Raw genomic sequence first — 26288 nt, 5'->3', positions numbered from 1 at the left:
ATTTGTCACCGACACTCCTCAAACGTTCATCTTTTGTACAATCATTAATATTACAACACGTTCAGCACACAGCTCGCAACATTCTTCACCTTGATCTTCTTGCGACTTACATTGGTTCGTACGTGCACTTTCATGTATCTTCACTCGAAACAATTATTTAACCTCACAGTGATCATATACCTAGGTATTTTACTATGACTTTTATTTCTATTTCTCAACATTCTCTTGTACTTACCTCATATATTCATATTTGAACAACTATTACACGAGGAACAATTTCACACATTACTTATCAGTAAAACGCATCTCACTCCTAGACTTAGTTAAAAATTTACCTGCTATCAACTCATTCGACACGATAAGAAGCTTCCGGGTTGACGCGCCACCAGCGGCGTGGCATAGTATTTTATCCTTACACATGCTATAGTATTAACTCCCCACCTAATATTCCAGAACATCTAATCATAACTATTTATTACAAATCTTTATGTGTCACAATGACAGTCATGTATGTTCGACCAGGTCGTCCTATTCGTCTCCCATTCCAATATATGTCTAATAATTTCCGACATTGCTGACATCTTCTGATATTAACATCCATAGCCGCTCAGACCGAGAGAAACAGCTTTTAACAATTTTATTACTGCCTCTACTACAGGCTTCATTCACCCGTTCCTGATCTAACACTACTCCTGGCATAGTGATCACTTCATTTCTCGCCCACAGTATTCTCATCTACATCCTAGATCTCCTGGGTAGTGAACTTGTGCCCATTACACTCACTCTAGAAGTTTTCACTACTTCCTCCTCTGTCTCACAACCCCCTTTTCTCATACTTCGCTACTAAACTTACTAAACTCATACACTCTCAGCGTCCTATCCCTCTTTTAATGAAAATGAATTTAAACCTTCGAATACCAAAACTGGGTCAATTTGGCCCAGATGTTCTTTTATAAAGAAATGCTATAATATCAAAGAGAGGTAGTGAGTTAATATTTTAGGTATTCCTCCATTAACAACCATTTTTACTTTTGGAAATCGAAAATCATATAAAAATAAACACAACATACCCAAAAAATGACAGAAAAGGTAGCTAGGTCGTTTTGACCTAGCCTTGGTACCCTGTGGTACGGCACACAAAAATAACATATTTTATTATTATTATTATTATTATGCTTATTGAAACGGTATTTTTTCTTTTACCTGCAACAATCACTTCCCCGTTCTACCGAGCTTTGATTGGGGTGAGATTAGTAGAAAGTTTTATCAAACACTTTTTCCCACTCTCTTCCCCATCCACTCTCACCACTACACATTTCTTTCTCAGCAATTGCTATATTTTTGTTCAGTTCCTTAAAATATCTGGTTTTATTTTTAGCAAGACACGTGATTCTTGACTCTTCAAAAGCATGTAAAATGTCACAAGTTTGTTTCCAAAGCGCATTGCACCAGCAAACCGCTCTGCATGGACTGTCAGGTGTAATCAAAATACAATGTGTGACAGAATTTATTCCTATTAAAGACAGTGTATTTTTATGTATAAATTTCTAATGTTACAGTACTATAATTCAGGTATTGTCTGAAAGAGTCACGAGCCGCCACTGACAGTGTATACAGCGTATGAAATTTACTGGAATATAAAGAACGATCAGGTACATTGTCCTTTTCATTGTACGTTAGAAATTTTAACTCCCTTAATGAAACTTGATATTTTTTTTTAACAAGAAGCAGGAATGGGTAAAAATTACCCACGCTTAGTACTTTACCTAACATTTTAGGCTTGGTACTCTAAGGGTAAACCAACTCTAATCTCAACCAGCAATCATTCAACTCGCAACCGAGCAGTTCATCCCTCAAACTGCATATATATCACCTCATCATCCTAAAATCCCTCCGCGCTAATTTCGTCTAGTTAAACACTCACCTCGAAACTATACAGAATGTTTGCCCAGGCAACCGCGAAGCTCTTCAGCATCGTAGAGCCCTCCACCGAACAGTGTGTAATTATCTTAGAGTATACAAATTACGACAGTGGATTAAAACCTGAAACACAATTTCTGACATATCACTCCCTTCGCAATATTAGATGCGTTTCAACGCATTAAGTAGTAAACCTCTTATCCTCTCTTACACCACGATCACACATTGCACAGAGAAGAAAAAGCTAAAACCTTTGCTTCCGAATTATAGGAGATTTTCACACCCCTATCATTCACTTAGCAATTTATTTGTCTTCCTGTAGACCATTTCAACTTCAATTCACCACATATTCATCTTCAACCCAACATGGCGCACAACATATCTACTCAAAAAGCACTCACTGCCTCCATTTCTACCACACAAATCACTAATGTCATCTATCATAAACGTTATAATGCCCCTGGAATCAATAACATCTATCGACATGTAAGACAATCCACCAATACTGCTCAATCATCTTGGTCATATTTACTCCACGGAACAATTATGTACCAGCTCATTAGAAATCGTCCAAATTTCTCTTGTTCCTTAAAATCAAGAAAACAGTCCGATACAGCTCAACAGAATCTTCACCAAAATCCTAGGAAAAAATATCGCCAAATGACTTCATGCTCATCTTTCTCATTACCATCTTTACCACACCATCAAGCAGGCTCCCGCCCACAAATCAGCATCAACGATCAGCCTCTGCGTCTCCTCAACTGCATCCGTAAGCAGTGTAATACCATCTAGCCATCCTCTCTGGTATTCTTTGATTTAGAGAAGGCATTTAATGTGGTGTAGCATTAGGGTTTGCTTCTAAAACTGCTACATTTTCGCCTTCTTATCGCATATATCCGTTTTATTTACAATTTCTTGTTTGGCCACCGTACTTACGAATACATTAATCAACAGTTATATCAAACTAGATTTATGCACACAGGCGTATCTATGGCTCTTTACTATCACCCTTATTATATCTACTTTATGTTGTTGACATGCCTCTTCCCCCACAAAATGTTCAGTTATTTCCATATGCTGATGATACAGCTTTTCTTGAAATTTGCCGTATTATACACTAAGTAAACAACAGCGGGGCGCGGTGGCTCAGTGGTAGAGCGTTCACCTCTGGTGCTTGGGGTCCCGGGTTCGATCCCAGCCCCCGCCACGTGAACTTTGTGGTGGACAAACACCGCCCTCGTGGGTTTTCTCGGGGTATCTCCCGTTTCCTCCCACTTTCTTCATTCCACCATTTCATTCATCTCTCATCATCACCGTCTCTTTTAGCCTAACCGGCATAACCGTGGGACGTAAAACTTAAAGATTTCATTTCGCTAAATAAACAGCGCCTTACAACCAACAATACACACTTTTGTTCTGCGGTGCAATAAACGGCGATTGAAATCCAATGCTGCTAAAACCCAAAACTACAGTATTTCTGCCTCCTAAGAAACGCTCCAGATTTCACAGTAATACACACTTACTTCCATCACTGTTAACGACAACCGTCGTAGAATCCCCCAAACCGTTAATACTTAGGACTCGCCATAGATAGACACCTCAGATGGAAGACTTATGTCCAGGACATCAACAAAGAGGCATACAATCGACTCAATCTATTAAAACGAATTACTGGCATAACCTGGAGTATTTCTGCAAAGCTACTCTTAAACACTTATATAGTCTTCCTTCGACCTGTGCTTAGTTATGGCCATACCGTTAGGACTCGGCAGCTACCCCCTTTTGATCAAAAACTTAAGGTTCTCGAACATCACACACTCAGAATTCCATACCACATCAAACCCCCGAGCTCTGCTCCAAAGCTCTATGCTGGCGTGACTTTTCCGTACATTTAGTTCCATGTAGAAGAACTTTGCCGCAAATTCTTCCGGAACGCTCAATCCCCATCATCCACTCCTCTTCGATTCCATCAACGCCCATATCTACTTTTATATCATTCACAGCATCAGTCATTCTACCTCTTCCTCCTCTTTTCAATGTATCATTATTCCTTACCACCGAATCATCAAGATCTTCCGCTTATCAGAAAGTTTCTTCTCTATCACCCTCCACACAATATCATACATATTCTACACAGTAATTCCTTTGTCACTAACAGAGCTTCCCATCCCTTTGAATAATGCTTGAAGCAGTCCCCAAGGGAGAAGAATAGCCTATATCCGTCACAATACAATATCCCATTTGTCTCGTCCAAATGCACCTCATCTCATAGATATTTCACTCATCAACGCAATATCATGAAATGTAAATCCAAATCATGATGTAAATGTAAATCATGATGTCTATAATTCATTGTACAATTTCTTTTCTCCACTGTCATTATGATTACGATTGTAAAGACCGTAATGTCCTATTTGCTTACGTTATTTAGGACATAAAGTTATTATCAAATGTTGGAAATCCCTTAGATCATGTCTAACTCCTTTCTCGCACTACTCTTGACTTCTCATTCTCAATGGAGGGCATAACCCTCGAGCGGGTGGTTAGCTAAAACTAACGTGCCATACCTTTACGTTATAATTTCACTTATAATGTTATTTCTAAAGGGTGTTTTATAGGTAATTTATGTCTTGAAGCAGCGTAGAGATCTTTGTTTTATAACTTTATCAAAAGACGAAGGCACTGTGAGACCGAAATTAAATTTTTCCGAAATATGTACCCCATTGGCACTTTCAGATAATGATTTTTTAATAAAGTTCCGTATCAGGGAGCACACACAAATATAGGGGAAAAGTGTGAGGTTTGGGACATAGTTGGAGATGTGGGACAGTGATATATCTCTATTGTGATTTGTGTTAAGCCATAGTGGTTGCTAGCAGATGTGGTGGCAACACTTAAAAAGCATTGCTACCAGGTTCTGAATGTGCACAAGTTTTAAGAAGTAAAGTCAAATTTTCCTTCATCGCTGAAAACTATCATGTGAGATTTATATTATAAAAATATTTGACAATATGAAGAGGTAGTAGAGGATTTAATATAAGAGTAGAGAGTTAGGTATTGAAAGTATATTTAGAACATTTTTGTATGATTCTAATACCAGAGTTCGTAGCTTTATAGTGATAGTAGTAAAAGTGGGTATACACGGAGGATTACGACATGATGAATTGAGGAGGATTGGGACACTGCCCTACTCCTTTCTACTCACAAGTGTGAAAACATTAGGTAGCTTTATTATAATTCCTGTCTTTCCACTTGGCTAACGCTATATTTATTTAGTATTTTTCACATCAGTGTTTCAGAAAAATGTCACGCAAGTGGAAGAAAATAAACCTAGACTACATACAAACAGCAAACAGTGATATTTTGCAAGCCGTATCACGTCACGGAATTGCGTCACTGCTTGTGATAAGAAATATGAACCAGGTAACCGACAGTAGACACCAAGGTTTCTTGTTCGTTTCTGTTTTTTTTTAAATTATTATTGCCCAAAATATGGATGGTGTTCCCAGGACACGTGGAAATACATGGAACACGCAGAAACACACATATAGCATTTCCTGGTTCGAAATTTCAGTGTCCAATTGGCGACTGTTCCCTTTATGTAGTTCGTAGAATCATTTCCACCGTCTAAAGTTATTCCACTTTGAGAAATGGCTGTTAGTAGTAAGCACGCGCTTCTTGTTTTGGTGCTCAAAAAGAATAAACGTAGAGGGAAAAAAGAATGTGTGTACTGTGCATCCTTATCCTATGTTATCAACGAGATTGAAAACTGGGCTGTATCATACTTTCAAATTATTTATCAATATGTTTGTGTATATATTTTTATTACTTACAGTTCAACTTCATTTCAACACCTACGCTACTAGGCTATATGGAAGTAGATCTACAAACAACAGTACCTGCCACCGGAAATCGAACCCGGCTCCTGCAAGAACAGCAAAGTTCTAAGCACTTAGCCACAAAGAGTCCCATCAATATATGTTTGATTTTGTCAACAACATATTTCCATCCTTTATTTCTTTGCTTAATGATTTAATAATAATAATAATAATAATAATAATAATAATAATAATAATAATAATAATAATAATAATAATAATAATAATAATTCCTGTAAAGACGATAAAGAGGAGCACGCCAGCATTTTTTTTTTTAAATTAATATGTAAACCAAAAATTTCAGTACATCTACAGCACGTATGGTTTTAGTAAAGAGGTTAGAGTCGAGATGGAATATTATTCTCGGAACACAATTGATTACAGAAAATAGCTTCTTCCTATTTATTACCGTTTTTACCTGATAGTGATCAACGTTTAAACCGGAAGTAATTGATTTATACCACTTCTGGTTTGAACAAAGTGTTAAGAGAGAATAAGTGAACTATTCTTAGAGCGCTAAGTTGAATCTAAGGAAATCGCTTCTCGCTTTTTTATCGATTTTCCTCTGTGTAGATTAATATTGAAACCGGAAGTTGTGCTGGAATTTTACCACTTCCGGTTTTAATACAGTATTAAGGATGGACATGGAAATTACTCTTGGAACGCTTAATCGATTGAAGAAACCCCTTCTCGCTATCTATTACGGCTTTCACTCTATAATGGCAACATTAAAACCGGAAATGGTTGATTTCTACCACGTTCCGTTCATGAATTGCCTCCATTAACTAACTTGGACCAGATACCATAATAGCTCAACATATCTGTTGCAAAAACAGAATATAAAAAAATGGAATTAGTTCAAGATTTATCGTGCGAGTAACGGACGGACGTACTAATAGTACAATATTATAAGTTCCGGTACGTGATAATAATAATAATAATAATAATAATAATAATAATAATAATAATAATAATAATAATAATAATAATAGATCCGGAAATGATTCATTTGGCATTAGAGGTGGCTGAAAACCTGATGATTAATATAAGTGACTAATATCAAAATAACAAAATATAATAAACGACTAGGCAATGTTGGGTTTAGCACTAGACCCGGGATTGCGGCGCACTTTGAACGAAAATTTAATAAGCAAGACGAAGAAAAGTGCAAAAGTTGAATAATAATAACAATAATAACTGAAGTCAAATTAAACAGTATCAAAATAATAATTGATTTAGTAAGTCTATTGGCTTCAATCATTGGTCGTCGAAGGTAAATGGAATTTTAATGTTGTACTTGCAGTAGACAGTATCGAAGAGTCGGTTGAGTATGATGTACTTCACTTCCTCCGCACCCCTTCTGCGGATGTGCCCCTCAACACATTGTCATAATATCAATCTAGATAAATTTCAACAATCCGATTATTTTAGTCATTTTAATGAAGTTTTTAGTGTTTTCAAAGTATTCCGGATGAAAATTCAAAACGAATTCCTTTCATTATTGCACCAACGCATATTGTAAAACTCAAACTCATAATTATCTGTAACTTTATTTAAAACAACCAAAAATATCAAGAATGTGTAGCAATTCAAGTCTTCCTTCACAGCATATGCAAAATTAAAATTCATTAAAATTTATACAAATAACGAAATAAAGGAATGCATAAAATAAGCCTTTCTTATCATTATTATTGTCTACTGATTTAAAAATTTCCGCAGTCCCCCATTCCAATCACTGCAGTGTCCCCATTCGAAAGCCACAATTTAAAGTAATGTTTTCCTCGAGTGATGGACACAGAGTTGCTCAAGATAGTTGCGCAAGAGCGGTCAGTGACGGCAACTGCAGTTGCTTGGTGGTGCTCCACAGCCACGTGCCACTCAGTGTCTTGGTGTGAAAATGACATTAGGGACACACCTGGTATAAGTTCGGTGAAGAAATTGACGTAAACCTACGAACAAAATCAATCAAAAACTAACTTGGACTGGTTCAGCTGTGAAGGTATTCTCCAACTAACCTAGAAGTCAGTATAGGGACGACTATTTCTCCAAAGGCCAGAGCACAACAAATTATTCACACTCAAATTTAACATTCACCTTCGAAATTTATTACTCTCCTCTCCAATTGGAATTCGGTTCTCCAAATTTGTAACTTTGCCCCCTCACTAAATTTTCCTTTCTCCAAATTTACCCAGATTTTGCAAATGAAAAACCGGGACACCAATCTCAGGCTATATATAAGGTCAGGGTTCCTACTCATTTGGTCAGAATCAATTAATTACCTGTGGTTTTCAGGTTACTCACAATTTTCCACTTCATTCTATACACAGTTCACCATCCATTCCATATCGACAACATTCTACTTATCTGGCTCCTCCTCCCGAACATCTCATCACTACGTTGTATTTCAAAACCCTTAACATCACCGTTGCTACAATTTATGTTCGCCCTGGTCACCCCATACCATATCCTTTCTTTCAATATATCTCTGATAATTTTCGTACTTATGTCATTTTAGCTGATATTAATTTTCACAGTCGTACTGCCCGTTAACAGGAACATTTTCGAACTTACCTAACTACCCATACTACAGGTTTCTTTCACGATCTACCACAACCCACACGCCCTGAAAGTGGCACAACACCCGATATCGTCATAACGTCCTCCAATCTACTCACCCGGCATACTCTTACAGTGTTAGATCCCCTAGGCAGGGACCACGTCCCTATTCTTCTCACTCTGACACCTACTCCGGAACGCACTCCTAGCCCAGCACCATTAGTTCGCACTGTACCTCGCTTTTGCAAAGCTAACTGGTCTGCTTACCGTACTTCCCTACAAACACAGTTAGATTGTATCGCCCCTCCTACAACAGAAGACGAAATGTATCACTCTCTTGATTCTATAACTGGCGCCATTCATACTACTTCTGCACAGTATATTCCTCAGAGCACTCTTCATTCCTTTCGTCCACCTCTTCCCCCACAGTGTCTTCATCTCATCCATCGCTCTCGCCAACATTTTAGAGATTTCACTCGTACTGGCGATCTCGAAGCACTCCGCCTTCATCGCCAATATCAACGGATAGTGCATAACTAACTTGTCGCCTATAAACGCCGTCAGTGGTTAAATCCTGCAACCAACTTCCTCTCACATCTCATCCTTCCAAATTCTGGAAGCGATTTCACCGACTAACAGGCAAAAGCTCTTGTACTTCCTATCCACTTCTTGATCACAATCAGCCACTCCAAGATGATCTCAGCAAAGCTAACGCTTTCGCCACTTATCTGCAAGACATCTTTACTCCTCTCCCTCCTAATCCTACCTTGCGTCGTCACCCTACAGACATGTTACAGCTTTCTTCTCCTGCACTCCAACCCCATTCCACTCACACTCTCCCTGCAGATTCTGCCCTTACATCACCTATTACCGTCGAAGATATTCACCATAGTCTCCGTGGCAAACGAAACTCTGCGCCCGGTTCCGATCGCATATCCTACCGCCATATTAAAGAAGCACCTTATGTCCTCTTTTACCTTCTGGCTACCATCTACACGTTTATACTGCGTACTGGATTCCTACCGACTCCTTGGAAAACCTCTACCACGTTAATGTTCTTGAAACCTAACAAACCACCTCATGCAGTCTCTTCCTATCGTCCAATATAGCTTACACTCGTTTTCAGTAAACTACTTGAACGTATCCTCGTCTCCCGTCTTCACCTCCATCTTTCCGTACGTAATCTCATTCCACTTCACCAAGCAGGCTTCCGTCCCCAATTCAGTATTAATGACCAACTCCTTTGCTTAACCACTCACATTACAAATCAGTTTAACTCCAATCAACCGTCCTGTTTAGTTCTATTTGATTTAGAAAAAGCCTTTGACAAAGTTTGGCATCTTGGTCTTCTCTATAAACTGTTTTCCTTTGATCTTCCTCTCTGCTATAACCGTTTTATTTTTCATTTTCTCACTTGTCGCCTTAGCTATGTTTCCATCAACAACCATTTATCGCATCCCATTTTTCTTCATTCCGGCGTTCCTCAAGGTTCATCACTCTCTCCCCTCCTCTATCTGCTCTATGTGGCTGATTTTTCCAATCTTCCTCCCAACATCAATCTCTATCAATATGCTGACGATACGGCGTTTCTTGCTGTTGCCCCAACCATTCATCAGATTAACAGCTCTCACCATTAACCATTCATCAGCTAACAGATTAACCATTCATCAGATCATCATTACAAACAGCTATCGATACTTTTCTTTCTTGGTGCAGATACTGGCGCCTCAAACTCAATGCCGCTAAAACACAAACCATCATTTTCCTTCCACCTGGCACACGAACTAAAGTGTACCGCATTCCAGCTAACTTTCACGTTCATGTCGATCATGTTCCCTTGCAACCACAGAATACAGCTACCTATCTTGGCATCACCTTCGACCGGCATCTCAAATGGTCGCCTCATCTGAAGACCATCTGTAAGAAAGCCTATAATCGAATTAACCTCCTGCGCCGCCTAACCGGAACTACCTGGGGACTCACTGCCCACACACTTCTTACTACATATAAAATGTTCTTACGCCCCGTTCTCACCTATGGCTTTCTTGCCTGGATATCGGCCGCCCCATCATTCTACGCTCGATTGCAAATCCTGGAAAGACATGCTGTTCGTCTTGCTTTTCGCATTCGTCTTCCCAGTCCTACCCGAGATCTTTACAATCAAACACCTTTTCCGCACATCCTATACCACCTCGAAACATTACGTCTTCGCTACATCTCACAACGATATCAATTTCACCACCCTCTGCTTTTCGATACAATGCATCAGTGCGCTCTCATCCGACCCCACACTCCACTCCGTCACTCTCCCCTCTCACTACTTTTTACACTCTACCGATATACTCTCCCCCTGATAACCCCGATCTCATTCTCATCAATGATTTTATCACCGATCCAGCCCCACCATACATCATTCCATCATTTGCACACTAGTCCTACTGTTCTACAAGGGCTTCCCACTGTCTTCATCAGATTCGGAGCTTCCCCCGAACCAGAAGATAACCTGCATTTGTTTTACTAACACAACCCGATGATGTGATGTCTAGTGCAGCTCACCATCATCCCTATCATCCCACCTCAATAATGATTATGGTTAATGGCCATAATGTCCACAACTCTCCACGATGTAATTATTTCCCCACTCCTATGTTGAATGAATTAATAACTGCTACCAAGTTATAATTTGTTATGTAAAATATAAGGTTTAATAAAGTTGAATGAAACTTTAGAAACCCATCCATCGTTCTCCACTCCTAGTTATTCCCTGTAACCCACTTCCCGATATAAAGGGCGGTACCCTTTGGACGGGCGCTAGTCGTAGTCGGCTAGCAAAAAAAAAAAAAAAAAAAAAAAATGTGCAAAAACATACTCCGATCGATTGCTTAATCGATCAATCGGCTCTGAAAATATCTTGGTGCTGGAAAGGGAGAATCAAATATGTGTTTTACTTATCAGATTTTTTAAACCCATCTGACATCCTCAGAATTAAATAGCTAATGATGCTCGTGACCCAACCTTTTACTTATTAAATACCGTATTCATTCATACTCAATGTTCGTATCGTTGTATTGAATCAATTTTGGGGAATGTATTGACAACTAACTCGATCTCAAATTGTAGACAGTCTATTGAATGTAAGTCGAACTAAAATTGGAGTTTCATTTGTGATTATCATCCGAATGGAGGAAGTTTTAAGCACAAGACATACCATTTACCTAAGATCGGATCAGAACCATACTAGAGTTTGAGAGCAGAGCAGTCAATGGCACTCCCACTACGGTATATAGCATATATATATATATATATATATATATATATATATATATATATATATATATATATATATATATACCATTACATTATACTCAGAGGCGGATTAAGGCTTTTGGGGCCCTGGAGCCGTCTATTTTAAGGCGGCCCTATGTTACGAATAATTTCACCGCATAAATTTTCTTTGCTGCCTTCCATAGCCTCAAAGACGTATCAACACATCGAGAGCTATGCTGCAATATTTTAATTTCCTCCAAGTTTACAATAATTAGTTTAATTATATTCAGGCTGGTAGCCAGCCCAAAAATTTAGGGGGTCCCTGCAGAAGTTAGGGGGTAACCCGATCCAACCATAATATAGTTCATCACCATATTATAGTTCATTGACAATTCTACCGTCAAAATTTTAGGGGGGGCAGTGAAAATTTAGGGAGGCCCGGCCCCCCTATACCCCCTGGAGACGGGCCTGATTATATTCATTACCTACGTCTCTACCCTGTGAAAGATTCTTTTTCTAAGGAAGGACAAATAATAACAAAAGGAAGAAGCCAGTTAATTTCAAACAAAGTTAGGTAGATCCTTTTTCTAAATTCAAATTTGTAAAACATTATAGCTTGTGCGTGATTTGCACATCGTAATTCTGTTAAACAATTGTCCCATTTTTATATATATATATATTAGAAATTGAAACGTATTTTTTATTTTTATGTAAAAGCCACAAGACAATACTGGTCATTTCGACCTGTCATTTTACTCATTTTTAAGTATTTTTTTCTAAAAGGTTTTAAAAGCAAAATAATGCGGAATGTTTCATTCATTGGGCATGATGCAGTGGCGAAGGGAAGGGGGCCCGGAGGGGCCGGGCCCCCCAAACAGGTCCGACAATGTACTTTGGTACTTTGATGTTTGTAATTTTTTTATATATTTTTAATTGTAATTTTCCTATATGTACCTATAACAGCACTTGCCCCCCCCCCCCAAACGCACACCCTGGCTACGCTACTGGCATCATGCATCACTGTAGTGATATTTCGCGCCATCCGCCACTCCTGGAGCCTCGACCCCAAATAAGCCGGAAAAATGTCCAAACGGAGTTTGCAAGAGGACACTGAACAAAGGCTTACCGTAGGAAAACACATGAAGTGACCCACACAGCAAGGAATATTTCCTCAACCAAAAGAAAATATTTTCCTTGATTTGCAAAAGGTTTTCCTTCTCTGGAGATTTCCATTCTGGTTTCCCTAATGTATTCCGAATATTTCCCGAAAATATTTTCTCAAAAATGTTTGTAAAACATTTTAGAAATTACCGAGAGTACATTTTGAGAATGCTTGCCAGAAAGTAAATCCAGGAAAATATTCACAAAATATATTACAAATATTGTTTTGGATGTATTGTAATATGTTTTCACTGTTCAGAGGGGAAATATTTTCGAAATGATACTAAAAATATTTTCCATATATGATACGGAAAACCATGAAATGAAATATATTCCATATATTTAAAAAATGTTTTCTAATACGTTATTAACAATATTTTCTATTTTTACGAGAAAACATATTAAATATATATTTTTAAAAACGTTTAGAATATTTTAAAAATAAATTCTTTCGTAATATAAGAAATATTTTTTAGAAATATTTTAAAAAGGTTTACTTAATTTTTTTACAAAAGTATTTTGGTAATCTGCTCATATAACTTAAATGAAGCATTTCCGACCAATATTTTAGTATTATTTCCAGAATATTTTATCGAATTTTGAATATAAAACGTTAAGACAGGGAAAGGAAAACATATTAAAAATGAATAGAAAATGTTTTCCGTTATGTTTTGGAAAATATATTGTGTTTTTAGTGAACCACATTTTCCTATATATTATAGAAACATTTTTACATTGTTTTCAGAATATACTCTTTCGTTACTGGAGAAAATATATTCCTTGTTATATCTGAGAAGTATTCCAAATATTTACCGGAAATATTTTTTAAAAAATGTTTGGAAAACATTTTATGAAGTACAGAACGTATATTTTTAGAACATTAGCAGGAAAATAATGTAAGAAAAAATACACAAATTGTACTAGAAATATTGTGTTGGATGTAATGTAATATGTTTTCACTGTTGAGAGGGGAAATATTTTCGAAATGATACTAAAAATGTTTTCCATATATGATACGGAAAACAATGAAATGTAATATATTCCATATATTTAAAAAATATTTTCTAATACGTTATTAGCAATATATTCTATTTTTACGAGAAAACATATTGAATATATATTTTTAAAAACGTTTAGAATATTTTAATTATTTTTTTCGTAATATAAGAAATATTTTTCAGAAATGTTTTAAAAAGGTTTACTTAATTTTTTACAAAAGTATTTTGGTAATCTTCTCATATAACTTAAATGAAGCATTTCCGACCAATATTTTAGTATTATTTCCAGAATATTTTATCGAATTTTGAATATAAAACTTTAAAACAAGGAAAGGAAAATATATGAAAAATGAATAGAAAATGTTTTCCGTTATGTTTTGGAAAATATATTGTGTTTTTAGTGAACCACATTTTCTGATATATTATAGAAACATTTTTACATTGTTTTCAGAATATACTCTTTCGTTACTGGAGAAAATATATTCCTTTTTATACCTGAGACATAGCGTTTTGAAGAGAAAGTGTGGATTCTCCTGCTCTAGTCCATATAAACAGTCAACCCTCTGTTGTCCCCAAGGCTAGGGTGGCGCTGCGATCGTTTTCAGATTTCACCAGAGCGTAGTTTCCTCCCTGACATGAATGACTTTGCCGATGCTTTGAACACTAAGATCCCTTCCTCTGGACTCTTTAAAATTGCTCACACCATAAAACTCTGCAGAACATGTATTTAATCAACAACACAAAGAACACTTTCGCATCTGAAAGAACACTTTAATATCTTCGTGTCACCATTCAAAGTACATTGGAAATAGCCGAATATTTGTGGAATAATAGTTTTTCCTACATATTAACAGCAAAATTTAATCAGGATCCACTGGAACGACATTTCTTAATTATAAGATCATTGTCATGTGATGATCACCTTTCTACCCTTGATTTTCTTCATTTGCATATGTTGCAATCTGTGTATGTTCCTGTTAAAAAAAAAGTGCTTTATTCAAGTTCAAACTACGAACCTCAAATAATATTTCTCTCCCGACTTTTGTTAATCAAATGAAAAAATTGGCAAAAGATCACTAAAGAAAAAATAAATAACTAAAGAAGTAGGCGTTACAAAATATCACTTTCAAGTTGATTTTGGTTGAAAAGGATACAGATGCATGTGATTCGATAAGTAATTCTCCACCTCTTTCAAAATGCAGTACTGCAAAAGAAGGTCTCGTTTATCATTTGTCAGATTACATAGCAAAGAGTCAAAATTCACTAAATGTACATGCTGTATAAGCGAACTACGAACATCTTCAAAAGAAAATAACGGCGCTGTTTTCACTAAATTAAAAGATTGGAAATTCATTTGTAATGTATCCAACTCAAGAAGTGTTTAGCGTGTTAATACAGACAGAAAAGGCCGCTAACATTGCATTTAATAAAAGCATGTAAAGTGACATATTTTTATGATACTTTGGACAGTTTGAATGAAATCAAAGTTGAGGCCATAGTGCTGGGATGTAGGAAGGAACATTCATTCCATGGAACTAATCCCCAAATTGGTTTTACATTATCTCAAGTGCCGTTTCTCTTTTCGCTCAAAGGAAATTCGGAAGGAGTTAGCGTCGTCAAAAATCGCAAAATCATCACTCAAGTTTTCAAAAATTGCTAGTGTCTAATTACTGACTCAGGGATCAACTAAGAAATCTTGCAGTATAGTTATAGGTAGGCCTATATTTCCTACTTATAATAAAATGTTATCTATGTTATCAATTTATTTTTATAATGAAACTTGTATAAAGCACGGAAAGTAATGGGTCCGACATTTTGGTTCGTTTGGACAGATTTCCGTTTTACACAAATTTGAGGAGCAATATAAAGACACATCGGGACTTTGAAAAGTTTCCGTTATAGACAGATTTCCACTTTATTGAAGTTCCATTTTATACAAGTTTCATTATATTTTAAAACTTTTAAAATGTAACTTGGGCTTTGTCTCAATATCGTGTACAAAGACTTGTGGAAATGTGTGGGTGCAGAAGTTCTTTTTTAATTATTTTTTTAAAATTTTATGTTTATCTACAAATTACTGCTACATATGTATTAAGTATACAATTTAATACTGAAATCAACTAAGTACACGCTACGTTTCTGTAGCTGAATTAATAAACTGTTAAAAAAAGAAGAAAAATATATGAGATTTACATTTGTTTCTGTAGCGTTTCATACGAAGTGGGATCGTAAAATTACAACAGCGCCTCTCTGTGGTGAACCACTCCAACTAACTGAGTGTTTACACTTTCTCTTCAAAGCGCTCTGCCTGAGAAGTATTCCAAATATTTACCAGAAACATTTTCAAAAAATGTTTGGAAAACATTTTATGAAGTACAGGAAATACATTTTTAGAACGATAGCAGAAAAATAATGTAGCGAAAATTTTCACAAATTGTACTAGAAATATTGTGTTGAATGTAATGTAATATGTTTTTAATGTTGAGAGAGAAAATATTTTGGAAGCAATACTAAAAATGTTTTACATACATGAAAACAAAATAGGTTCCAAATTGACTCTCCATAGGACGTTTAGTCTTGGAGCCACTTTTCATACCGATTTGCGTTAATGCAAAGCAAAAGTAGTGTTTCATTTGGCCGGCTTAGAAGTCACGCAGAGGTTGGTATAGTTCTGTTCACGACATAAAATGGACTATTTATGTATGCTGTGATATTTTCAGTTGAAACATGGGCTGATCCTGAAATACGAATTTAATTATTAGTGGAGATTGAGATACAATATAAAGGAATGTTCCTTGCCGGCCTGGCATCATTGGAATTTTCGTATGTTTCTCGTGCGTGTGTATTTTTTCAAATTTTAAAAATTTTATTCTGAGTTTTATGTAGGATTTATACTGTACCAATAATTATCCGGCGAAGTAAAGTACAGGAAAATAATGTATGAAGCTTAAATACTATCACGTTAAGTTGTGTGAAGCGAAGAGTTATCTAAAAGAAGGAATCATGTATTCTCCGACTTCTGATACGAGATCTATAGGGAAGTTAATGGATCGATTCAGAAGCTATGTAGATACAGAAAATACTTTTCCGAATAGACCTATAGCCACAAAGCTAAATTTTGACGACACATTCGACCTCTTAAATACAAGGAAAGGGGAAGTGATGGCCAAAGACAATTACGGAAAAAGAAAAAGGAAGAACCATCAGCTGAGGAAGGTAGATATCGACGTTGGAGATATTTTCGATAAAGTATCTTGTGAGCATAAAGTGTAAAGTTAATGTAAACTGAAATGAGTGTGCAATGAGTCTGAGAAAGCAAACTATAGATTAGTCTATTCCGTGCAGTTTTACTATCCGGATCCATAGTGTATGCAGTAGTAGGAGTAGCAGTAGAAAGGTTAGAAGCTCCCCCCCCCCAGGGATTCGTTGGTTTTTGTTCTCAACATAAAATGGGCAAATTAAACACTTTCCAAAATTTTTCTGTACAGTTTACAATGTGTGGATCCGTATAGTAAAACTGCACCGTCTTTTCTGTTCTAATTTAAGGTTCCTGATTGTAAGGGCCAGGCTTGGGTAATAAAATGTGGGGTCAATTACATAAGGCGAGAATAAAATTAATCGTAATGTACAGAATACATCTGGTATATAGTATACAACAGGTCCTCATCATTTCCCGAGGACTCAGGAAGTTCAGTATTTTACGGATTATTCATTGAGGACCTAGCAACTTGAAAATGGGGTAACAAAGCGATTTTCATTTACTTATCGACTGAAACTTGTACATGACATACCAGCATTTCTATACGTGGTGCAAGAGTTTGAACTATCCTCGAGGACGGTGCACTTTATGTGCGCCTCTGTAGTGCCCTTGTACTTTATATTTCACTATGTGTGTGTGTGGGGGGAGAAGGGACTTGAACGCATATTGCATGTCTTGTGCTCATGGATAGTTCTTACTGTTGCATTACGTACAAACGTGATGGTATTTCATGTAGAAGTTGTAATAGCACACATAAGAAACGCAGATCACGGTGTACTCATACTGCATATTCCAGTGTGAGTACAACATGATCTGGGTTTCTTATGTGTTCTATTACCACTTGTACATGACATACCATCATTTCTGTACGCGGTGCAAGAGTAAGAACTATCCTCGAGTACGGAACACGATGAGGAGCTGTTGTATACTATTACCTAAATCTGCTTAACACTGAAAGATCTGGTAAATTTCCTTCTTTTTTTTGGGGGGGGGGGGATAAACTAACCCAAAGTAGAGGTGAGTTGTCAGAATACAGCAGCAGTAATGTATTAACGTATACTGCGCTATTCTATTTTAGGTCAGATACTGCCAATATTTATGTTAACTTCTTTAATCGGAAAATTCACTGTTTACTAGCTTAGAGAGTATTTTCAAAGTGAAGAGCTACATTTCTCGAAGCAGATTCAGTCTAGGAAGGCTTTAGCTTTGTGCGAATAAATATAGTGTCGTAGAGTTCGGATATACACCATGCTACAGTTCAAAATGACCCGTGCTATGTGGGAACTAGCAAGCACTAGTGCTGTCTGAATCAGAACGGTAAAGGTAGAGGAGGCAGCAAAGTGTAGGTGCGACTGCGAGTAAAGAGTGATATTGAAAAATAGAACAATTTACATATTTCTCCTGTACATTTTAATGGTTTATTCTCGCATATAAGAAGCAATTAAGAAGTTGTCTTTTACTGGAACATTGCCTTCATAACTTGAGTTCATGGTGGCTTCTTTGTGCAGTATGTAAATACAAGGGTATACTTTGAATCAGGGTGGATTGATTTAAATCAAGATTTAAATCACTTGATTTTTTAAATAAAAATCGTTGATTTAAATCAAATTCCGAAATAATTTAAAGTGAAAATAAGTAAAGTCCCGTTTCTGTTCTGTTATTCCGATTTTATGGAAGATGATAATCATAATACAATGAGACTCAAATGTACAGTATGTACAGCTTTGAAAACAAGTGTCATGCAGAGGATGATTAGGGAAAATCCCGTTTTGAACGGGTAACAGGGCAATCCTGTTTTCTTCTCTTCGTAACATAGGGTTTATATTGTAAATCGTTAGCTATTCCAACGGGGAAATCACCATCGACATTTAAGACGAAGATTCTTTTGTGTGTGCGTCTATATATTTGTTCCCAGATAATACGGCGTATTTAAAAGTGTCCTATCCCTCTCCGATTTTTTTTCTTTTTTTTTTTTTTTTTGTTGTTTTGTTTAGACTTTATAACTTTAGGCAAAATTTATGTATTTCGTGCCGCAAGCTAGTTACAATTTCCTTTAAAATATGCCCCTGCCAAATATCAGTGACTTTTGAGGAAAAAAGTGTCACTTTAATAAGCGTTGCTGTACTTTTTCCTTAACGCTTAAACTTTTAAATTATATCACCTATTTTTAGGTGATAGGATAAAATCTTTATTATTCGATTAAAAAAGTACCAATAAAGCTTTTTACTTTGTTTTTTCAAGATTGAAGGAATTGTAGAGCACGTTACATATGCTTTCACTTATCTCTGCGACGAGACATAGGATGTTAGGACGTCATAAATTAAAAAAAAAAAAAATGTGTCTATTTTTATTATTTTTTGGCGGGCCTACATTTTGCATTCAGAATACTGAAATTCTGCACACTCGTTCAGTGCACCCTTAGTATTTTTCAGATGATTTCAGATCTCTGCGTAAAAACAGGGGGGTCCAGAGGGGCGAAAATGTTAAAAAAAAGGATATTTTTAACAAAAAATAGCTTTCTTCGCGATTTACCCGCCTAAGATGGAGATATATGAATGGTACCATCTGAAAGGCTGTTCTGTTCCGAAGAGAATGATGTACGAACCATGATCTTAGGATAAATAGGGATGTTTCAGTAAACTGTTACCTGAGATCATGTTTTATACGGAAATCTGGGGTATTCGGGGATATTATTTTTCGCGGGCTTACTTTTGTATCTAGAAGTTTGAAATTTTGGACACTCCTTCACTTCACCCCTTAGTATTTTTCAGATTTGTTTCAGATTGTTGCCTTTAAACACAGGCGGTACAGAGGGGTAAAAAGTAAAAAAAAAGGGGATATTTCTTAACTAAAAATCCGTTTTTTCGTGATTTTCCAGCCCCAGATAGCCTACACGATGGACACATTTGAATGGTACCGTTTGAAACTGTTTTATTCTAGGATAAATAAGATGTCTGAGGAAATTTTTATATTACACCCGTGTCATCTGGGGTATGGTGAGGATGTTCTTAGCTCATTGTTAAATATTTTTCCCGCCCTTATTATTCAAGATAGAAGCTTGAAATTTTATACACATTTAGTACACCCTTAGTATTTAACAGTTGATTTTGAGATCTGTGCGTTAACACAAGGGAGTCCAGAGGGGATCAAAGTTTGAAAAAAAAATCAGAAAAAATCCCGACATCTCTCAAAATTTTCCGCTTCAGGGACATGATAGGGAAAATGTGAGTGTTACCGTTTTAAAGGCTGTTCTATTCTGAAGAGAATGAGGTATGAACCATCATCCTAGGATAAATAGGGATGATGCTTGACTAAAAGTCTATAATTTACCAAAAAAAAAAAAAGCCATAATTTAAAGCTAAGAAACATTGTTTGGGATTGATATAGGTTAACGATCGGGGATTAATTCAAAATTCAACCCCAATACTTTCACTTAAATGGCATAATTGGCATTTAATACTAATTTGTAATGCTTTTTCTTCAGTTCGCGAGTTGTATTATACGAGGAGAAAGATTTGATTTAAATAAAAAAAATCGATTTAAATCAAAAAAATCATCAAAAATGATTTTTTTTTTAAAAAATCATGATTTTTTCCACCCGCTTTGAATTACGTTTTAAAACTTACACGTCAGATTACGATTTTCATCTGATTATTTCATCCATATTCACATTCCTTATATTTTGATTACTTATATACATTCTTGAACAGAGTCAAATTTTAACTTTCCGGGATGAGTGCTGTAGTAATTTATGGCAGAACGAGCGGATGTATTTTTTGTAACAGTAGAGGTTATACAACTTGATTTTAATTTGTATTGTAATGTATTTGTTTTAGTTTACATTTACGTGGGAATGTACTATTTTAGGTCCGTAGATATTTGCAAAATTTACAAAAGGAGTACTACTTTTATTTCAGGAGAGCAGTGTATAATTAACAGGGTTGGCTGGTTTAAACCAGCTGGTTTTTTTTAAAAAAAACAACTGGTTTAAACCAAAAAAAAAAAGAAAAAAAATGAAAAATACTTTAAATCGTGTGAACTTCATGGTGACGTTTCCACATATCAAATCATCCGCATTACTTTTATCTACTTTCCACCCTTTAATCAAGGGGTCCCGTGTTTAATTCTCGGTCGAATCACAACCCATCTTTTAAGTGTAAACCAAGTAGCGATTCGAGGTGTCCCTCTAAGCAGGAGTCCTCTCCGTGATAAACTTGGTATTTCATAAGGATGTTAAGCCTAAACATACGAAATGAAACCAAATGATATATTTCTACTTGAATGAATGCCTGTTGTTTTATAAAGAAGCCAAGGTTGCTTAAATATATTGATAGAAATTGCCCAATTTATCAAGTGCCTACGTAGCTTCCAACATCAGCTTGGATTTGACTTGGTTTTAATTTTATTGAATGATATATACATACCAAATTTGTAATTTAATACCTCAATTTTAGCGTAGTGATTATGATCCGTTGACCTTAAAATTTTACATACAGATACATGTAAAGTAATAACAGGATTTTCCTAATGGCTAAGGCGGGAGTTTCCCGATTTATATATAATTCTAGGTATAATGTTTTTACTTGTGTAACTGTTTGTCTTTTTGTCCTTCTGAAATTACTCTTCACAATTATATTAACAAGTAGGACCATGTAAAGATCAGTACCACGTATTTTTATCAGAAGTTCTTCGTGAGTGAGTCGGCAATCGCATTTGTGACCAATTAGTCCCGGTTTCGTGTCCAAATAGACAATTTCTCTTGGATGTAAGTCGAGAAGCGGTTTGGATTCCGCTTTAAGCTTGTGACCCCTTCCAGCATAACCTTGTTGTTGCATAATAACACCAAGGGGAAACAAACTAATTTCTGTCCATATTTAATATGAATACATAGAGTAAATTATTTAAACCAAAAAACTGGTTTAAACAAACAAAAAAAAAGTTTAAACCTCCCCCCCCAAAAGTTTTTTTCAATAAAAACCATGGTTTTGGCCAACCCTGGTAATTAATAACAATATATGATGATTTTAGTCTTTACGTAATCATTAGCTTACGCGCATACGCACCCTCGCTGACGCACTTATTCGTTACGGACGCAACTTCACGCTGCCCCATTCCTTGTTGCGCTCCTGTCCTGACTCGGTTATGTAGCATTTGTAGTTTTTAGTGGCAACTACATACCCATGTTGGTTGGTGTTTATATCACAACCGTTTCAATGTCATTCCTTTGAACGCATATTTACACCCGTAACAAGTAAGCCTTTCTAAAGTGTCTTTCGCCCAGTAATATAACTCTTCCCGTAAGAAATACTTTAGTTGCTGAGACTGAATTTACTGATCAAAGATTTGAAATGTAATGAATTTGAGTATGTGGAGCTAGGACAGTACTTTATACTTTTACTTGTTATCTGGCGTATATTGTCTTTCACTTTGAGTTCTGTTACTATGCTGAATAAAATTAACAAGTCAAAATACAGATATAGGCGTAGTAACAATGCACAACGGGCTGTTCTTTTTATTTATATATATATATATATATATACAAGAAAGGGAATTTCCATAAGTGATGACAAGTTATTGTTGTGTTTGATCTAGTTACGCATCGTGGTTTTAGTTGTTAATTATAGAAACGAGCGTAGCGAATCTTCTACAATTCGACTCGATCGGCATTTGTTTATTTGTTTTTCGTTTGTTCTGTTAATTATCGTAAAAGTTAAAATGAAAACCCTGCGTGTGTCTTTCTTCAACTGGCGGAAATAATTTTATTGCTTGGGGTTGTAAAACTTCAAATGAAACGTTTGTTTTATATCTTAACGCTTATGCCATATAGTCTAAAGAAGACGTGGGGATCACGGTGGTTCATTTGTAGAATGCTTACTTCTGGTGCGTTGGGTAAGCAGGTCACAATACTTCCTTGAGAATTCTTACATATTTATATAGAAAGCAAATTTAGGGAAATGATAATATTTATTTTTATTATTATATTTTCAGTTTTAGCTGAAAGGTTAGAAACAGCGGAAATGGAACTAGCTAGTTGTCATGCGAGGAACAAAGTGCTGGAATGCAACATGAGGGATCTTAAGACGTCGAAAGAAGAAATGGAATGTAAGCTGAAGCAAGAAAGACAAGCTCTAAAAATAGAAAGGGATCATGATAAAGAAAAGGTGAGTGAACTATGTATGTTCAGATAACGTTCCATAGTTATACTCTTTATGATAAACGAGATGGATGAAGAATGAACGTAAATAATGAAGAAATTACATTTTTGTACTCTCCCGCAGGGAATCGAACGTGAGACTACGTGCCCGAAATGCACACACACTAGTAACTAGATCAGCGGGCAGTACTATGTAGTTTCAGATTACGATATTCATTTCTTCTTTTTGTATTAGAACAAGTGTAATTTGTCAGTTAATTACGTTACACAGACACAGTTTATTCAACTGAGTGTGAAATTGGGGGGTGGAGGGACTGTACGCACGGTATTAAATAGTAGATCTCTCAATGCACCTAGTTCGATCCTAGAGTATGTGAGTTTATGATGGACAACGTGATGAGCGTGAGTTTTCTTTTTCCCTCCACATTTTCTTTTCACCAATTCTTTCATCAGCATCCCTAGTTCGATCCTAGGCTGTGCAAGTTTATGATGAACAACGTGATGAGCGTGAGCCGCAGCTTGAGGCGTGAGCGTGAGCTTTGGCTAAAAGTGTAATAATTGGTTTCTTTCTTTAACAAAGTTTTACATTTAATTCACATAATAATGCCGAGTGAGCGTTAGCGAGTGGAGACGGGTTAGTGCCCCGCAGGGCACGTTGTTTTCTGTTTTTATTACAGCTAAATGGGAAGACGTTCCTGTGTTCTAGAAGATTGCTGCCTTTTTGGTTATGTCACTAACCGTATGTCTTGGTTATGTCAGTAAACAATATAACTTTCTCCACGTTTCTTTATATTAGTATATATCAGGGTTGGCAAAAACCATGGTTTTTATTGAAAAAAAAACGGTTTTTTGGTTTAAACCAGATTTGTTTGGTTTAAATAATTTGCTCTATATATTCATATCATATATGGACAGAAATAAGTTTTTTTTCATCCTGATGTTATTATGCAACAACCGGGTTATGCTGGAAGGAGTCACATAAGCTTACAGCGGAATAAAAACCGCTTCTCGAGTTACATTCGAGAGAAATTGTCCTCCATTTGAACTCGGAACCAGGACTAATTGGCCACAAATGCGATACGTCTGCCGACTCACTCACGAAGGAATCCTGATAAAAATACGTTGAACTGATCTTTACATTCTTCTTGATATAATTGTCAAGAGTAATTTCGGAAGAGCAAAAAGATAAACAGTTGCACAAGTAAAACTATTATAGAGAATTACATATGGACAATTTCTAAGTACTACGGAGTACAGAACTACCTTAGTTCAAGTTAGTTAACAATGACTTTTATTGGTCCAAATTAAAGAAATACAACGACTTAATTTGCATATCAGTAAGAAAAGTGAATAAAGATACGAATTATTTGAGTCCACTTTGGCTCAGACTCATTTATACATAAATAGATACCAAAAATAGTTCTCATTTCACTAAATGCCTCTCGTGGGGTCTGTATGACCCACACACACACACACACACAAAGTACGGCATTTCGAAGTATTTTATCAATAGAAAACATTGAAACGAAACAATATTTAGAATTTTTCTTTGATTGCATTTACATAACAATAATAACAACTACAAAAAAATCACAAACATTTATAAACAAAAAAAAAAAAAAGTTGCTTTTGTAGTATAATCTTTTTGAGTAATGAATGGGGAATTCAGGTCTGAATATAACACGAATAATATATGGGAGTGAAACGTGATAACCCACAAATGTGTGTTCATCAAGATTTTACAAACACTTACACTTTTACGAACATTTTTCGTTTTTTGGTTTAAACCAGCCAACCCTGGTATATATATAGGGTGTAAAAAAATTTAAAGCATCAAATCTACAGAGGTGATTTGTCACATCAGAGCAAAGGAATAGTTCATATGGGCCTGTGGTAAAAAGTCCATACTTTCGAAGCTATAGACTGTCGAAGACATAAGAAAATAAACTTTAAAAATCTATAGCTTCAGTGTGGGACCGAGCGCAGTTAAGGAAGACATCACTTAAGAACTAGTATGTGCCCTATTCAGATACCCATGTTTCAGAATTCTGCGGTGCTTGCGTATCAATGGACAGTTTATGAGCACTTCAACTTTTCTGAGTATTCCTCAACTGGCTCTATAAAAATTAATGTGTAAGTGCAGCAAGATTCTGAAATATGGATATTTGGATAGGGCACGTACTAGCTCTTAAGTAATGTGTTGACTCGACTGGGATCGGTCTCACAGTAGTGGAACTCTGGACCTCTAAATTTCCTTTTCGCACGTTTTCGGCAGCCTGTAACTATAGACGTTTGACCACGGGTTCATATGAAATTTTTTTTTTCTTTTCGTTTGCAGAGTAAGAATTAAATGATAACTTAGCTGCTGATAGTCGAATTTCGGTTAAAACTACGCTAGAAGTCGTGTAGCCGAATAGTAACCGAGTAGTACTCAGTGATACTACACTTTGCCTTTTCCTGGATTACTATAGTACGGAAGGTATAACGTCGTTGCTTTCCCGTGAAAAGTTGTAATGACGTTTATAGGGAGTTGCCAGCTTGGTTACTCGTGGCTCGCTGAGCGCAGTGAATGGTGGCTGGTGATTTGCTATCCTCTTACCACACCCCCAGTGACGAGCAGGTCCAAGTGCGGGAAGCCAATGACGCTATACCTTCTGACCTTTAGTTACCAAGAAAATTGTCAAAAGGTGTTAACCAAATTACTTGGTTATATTAAGCAAAAGGAATAACAGCTGTACAGTTTTGCGGTAAAAATAGCCGTCTCGTCTTTGTAATTGCTCATTGCACTTAATTATTGCCGGTACTTGGGCTGTTATAGACAATTAGTTATTTTAACCCCTCTTCCTTGGTTGCAGGACTCAGTTATTCAGGATACATTAACACGTCTCAATTGATCTTTCTTTTCGAGTATCGAAATGCTTATATAATATTAAATTAGCTGCAGTATGGGATATTTCGAAGTAAATTTTTCTGGTCACAGTATGAAACATCCTCAGATATGCTAGTTGTCATTGTCGTGTATGCGATGCACTAACCAATTAAAGTAGTGTATACTAATTACGGCTCTCGATAAATATATTCATCTTTATTACAAA

The 26288-nt window shown here is 36.2% G+C and overlaps 1 long non-coding RNA gene across 3 annotated transcripts in view; it reads left to right on the top strand.

Annotated features, from left to right (window-relative positions):
• LOC145669640 (uncharacterized) overlaps nt 1–26288 on the top strand; it is a 71633-nt gene that overhangs the window by 38789 nt on the left and 6556 nt on the right. Inside the window, exons 1-2 of one of the 3 annotated variants that reach the window (XR_014128221.1) lie at nt 16325–16439; nt 23028–23200. This is a non-coding gene — a long non-coding RNA (uncharacterized LOC145669640). Of the gene's footprint in view, nt 1–16324; nt 16440–16629; nt 16997–23027; nt 23201–26288 lie in introns of those variants that run through there. The other 2 variants (XR_014128220.1, XR_014128222.1) reach the window with 2 other exon arrangements.

The sequence above is a fragment of the Thermobia domestica genome, chromosome 14 (genome assembly GCF_964235325.1).
Source record: "Thermobia domestica chromosome 14, izTheDome1.hap1.1, whole genome shotgun sequence".
NCBI classification, from domain to species: Eukaryota; Metazoa; Arthropoda; class Insecta; order Zygentoma; family Lepismatidae; genus Thermobia; species Thermobia domestica.
The sequence above is the reverse complement of the archived record's forward strand: the minus strand, read 5'-3'. Positions and strand labels throughout refer to the sequence as shown.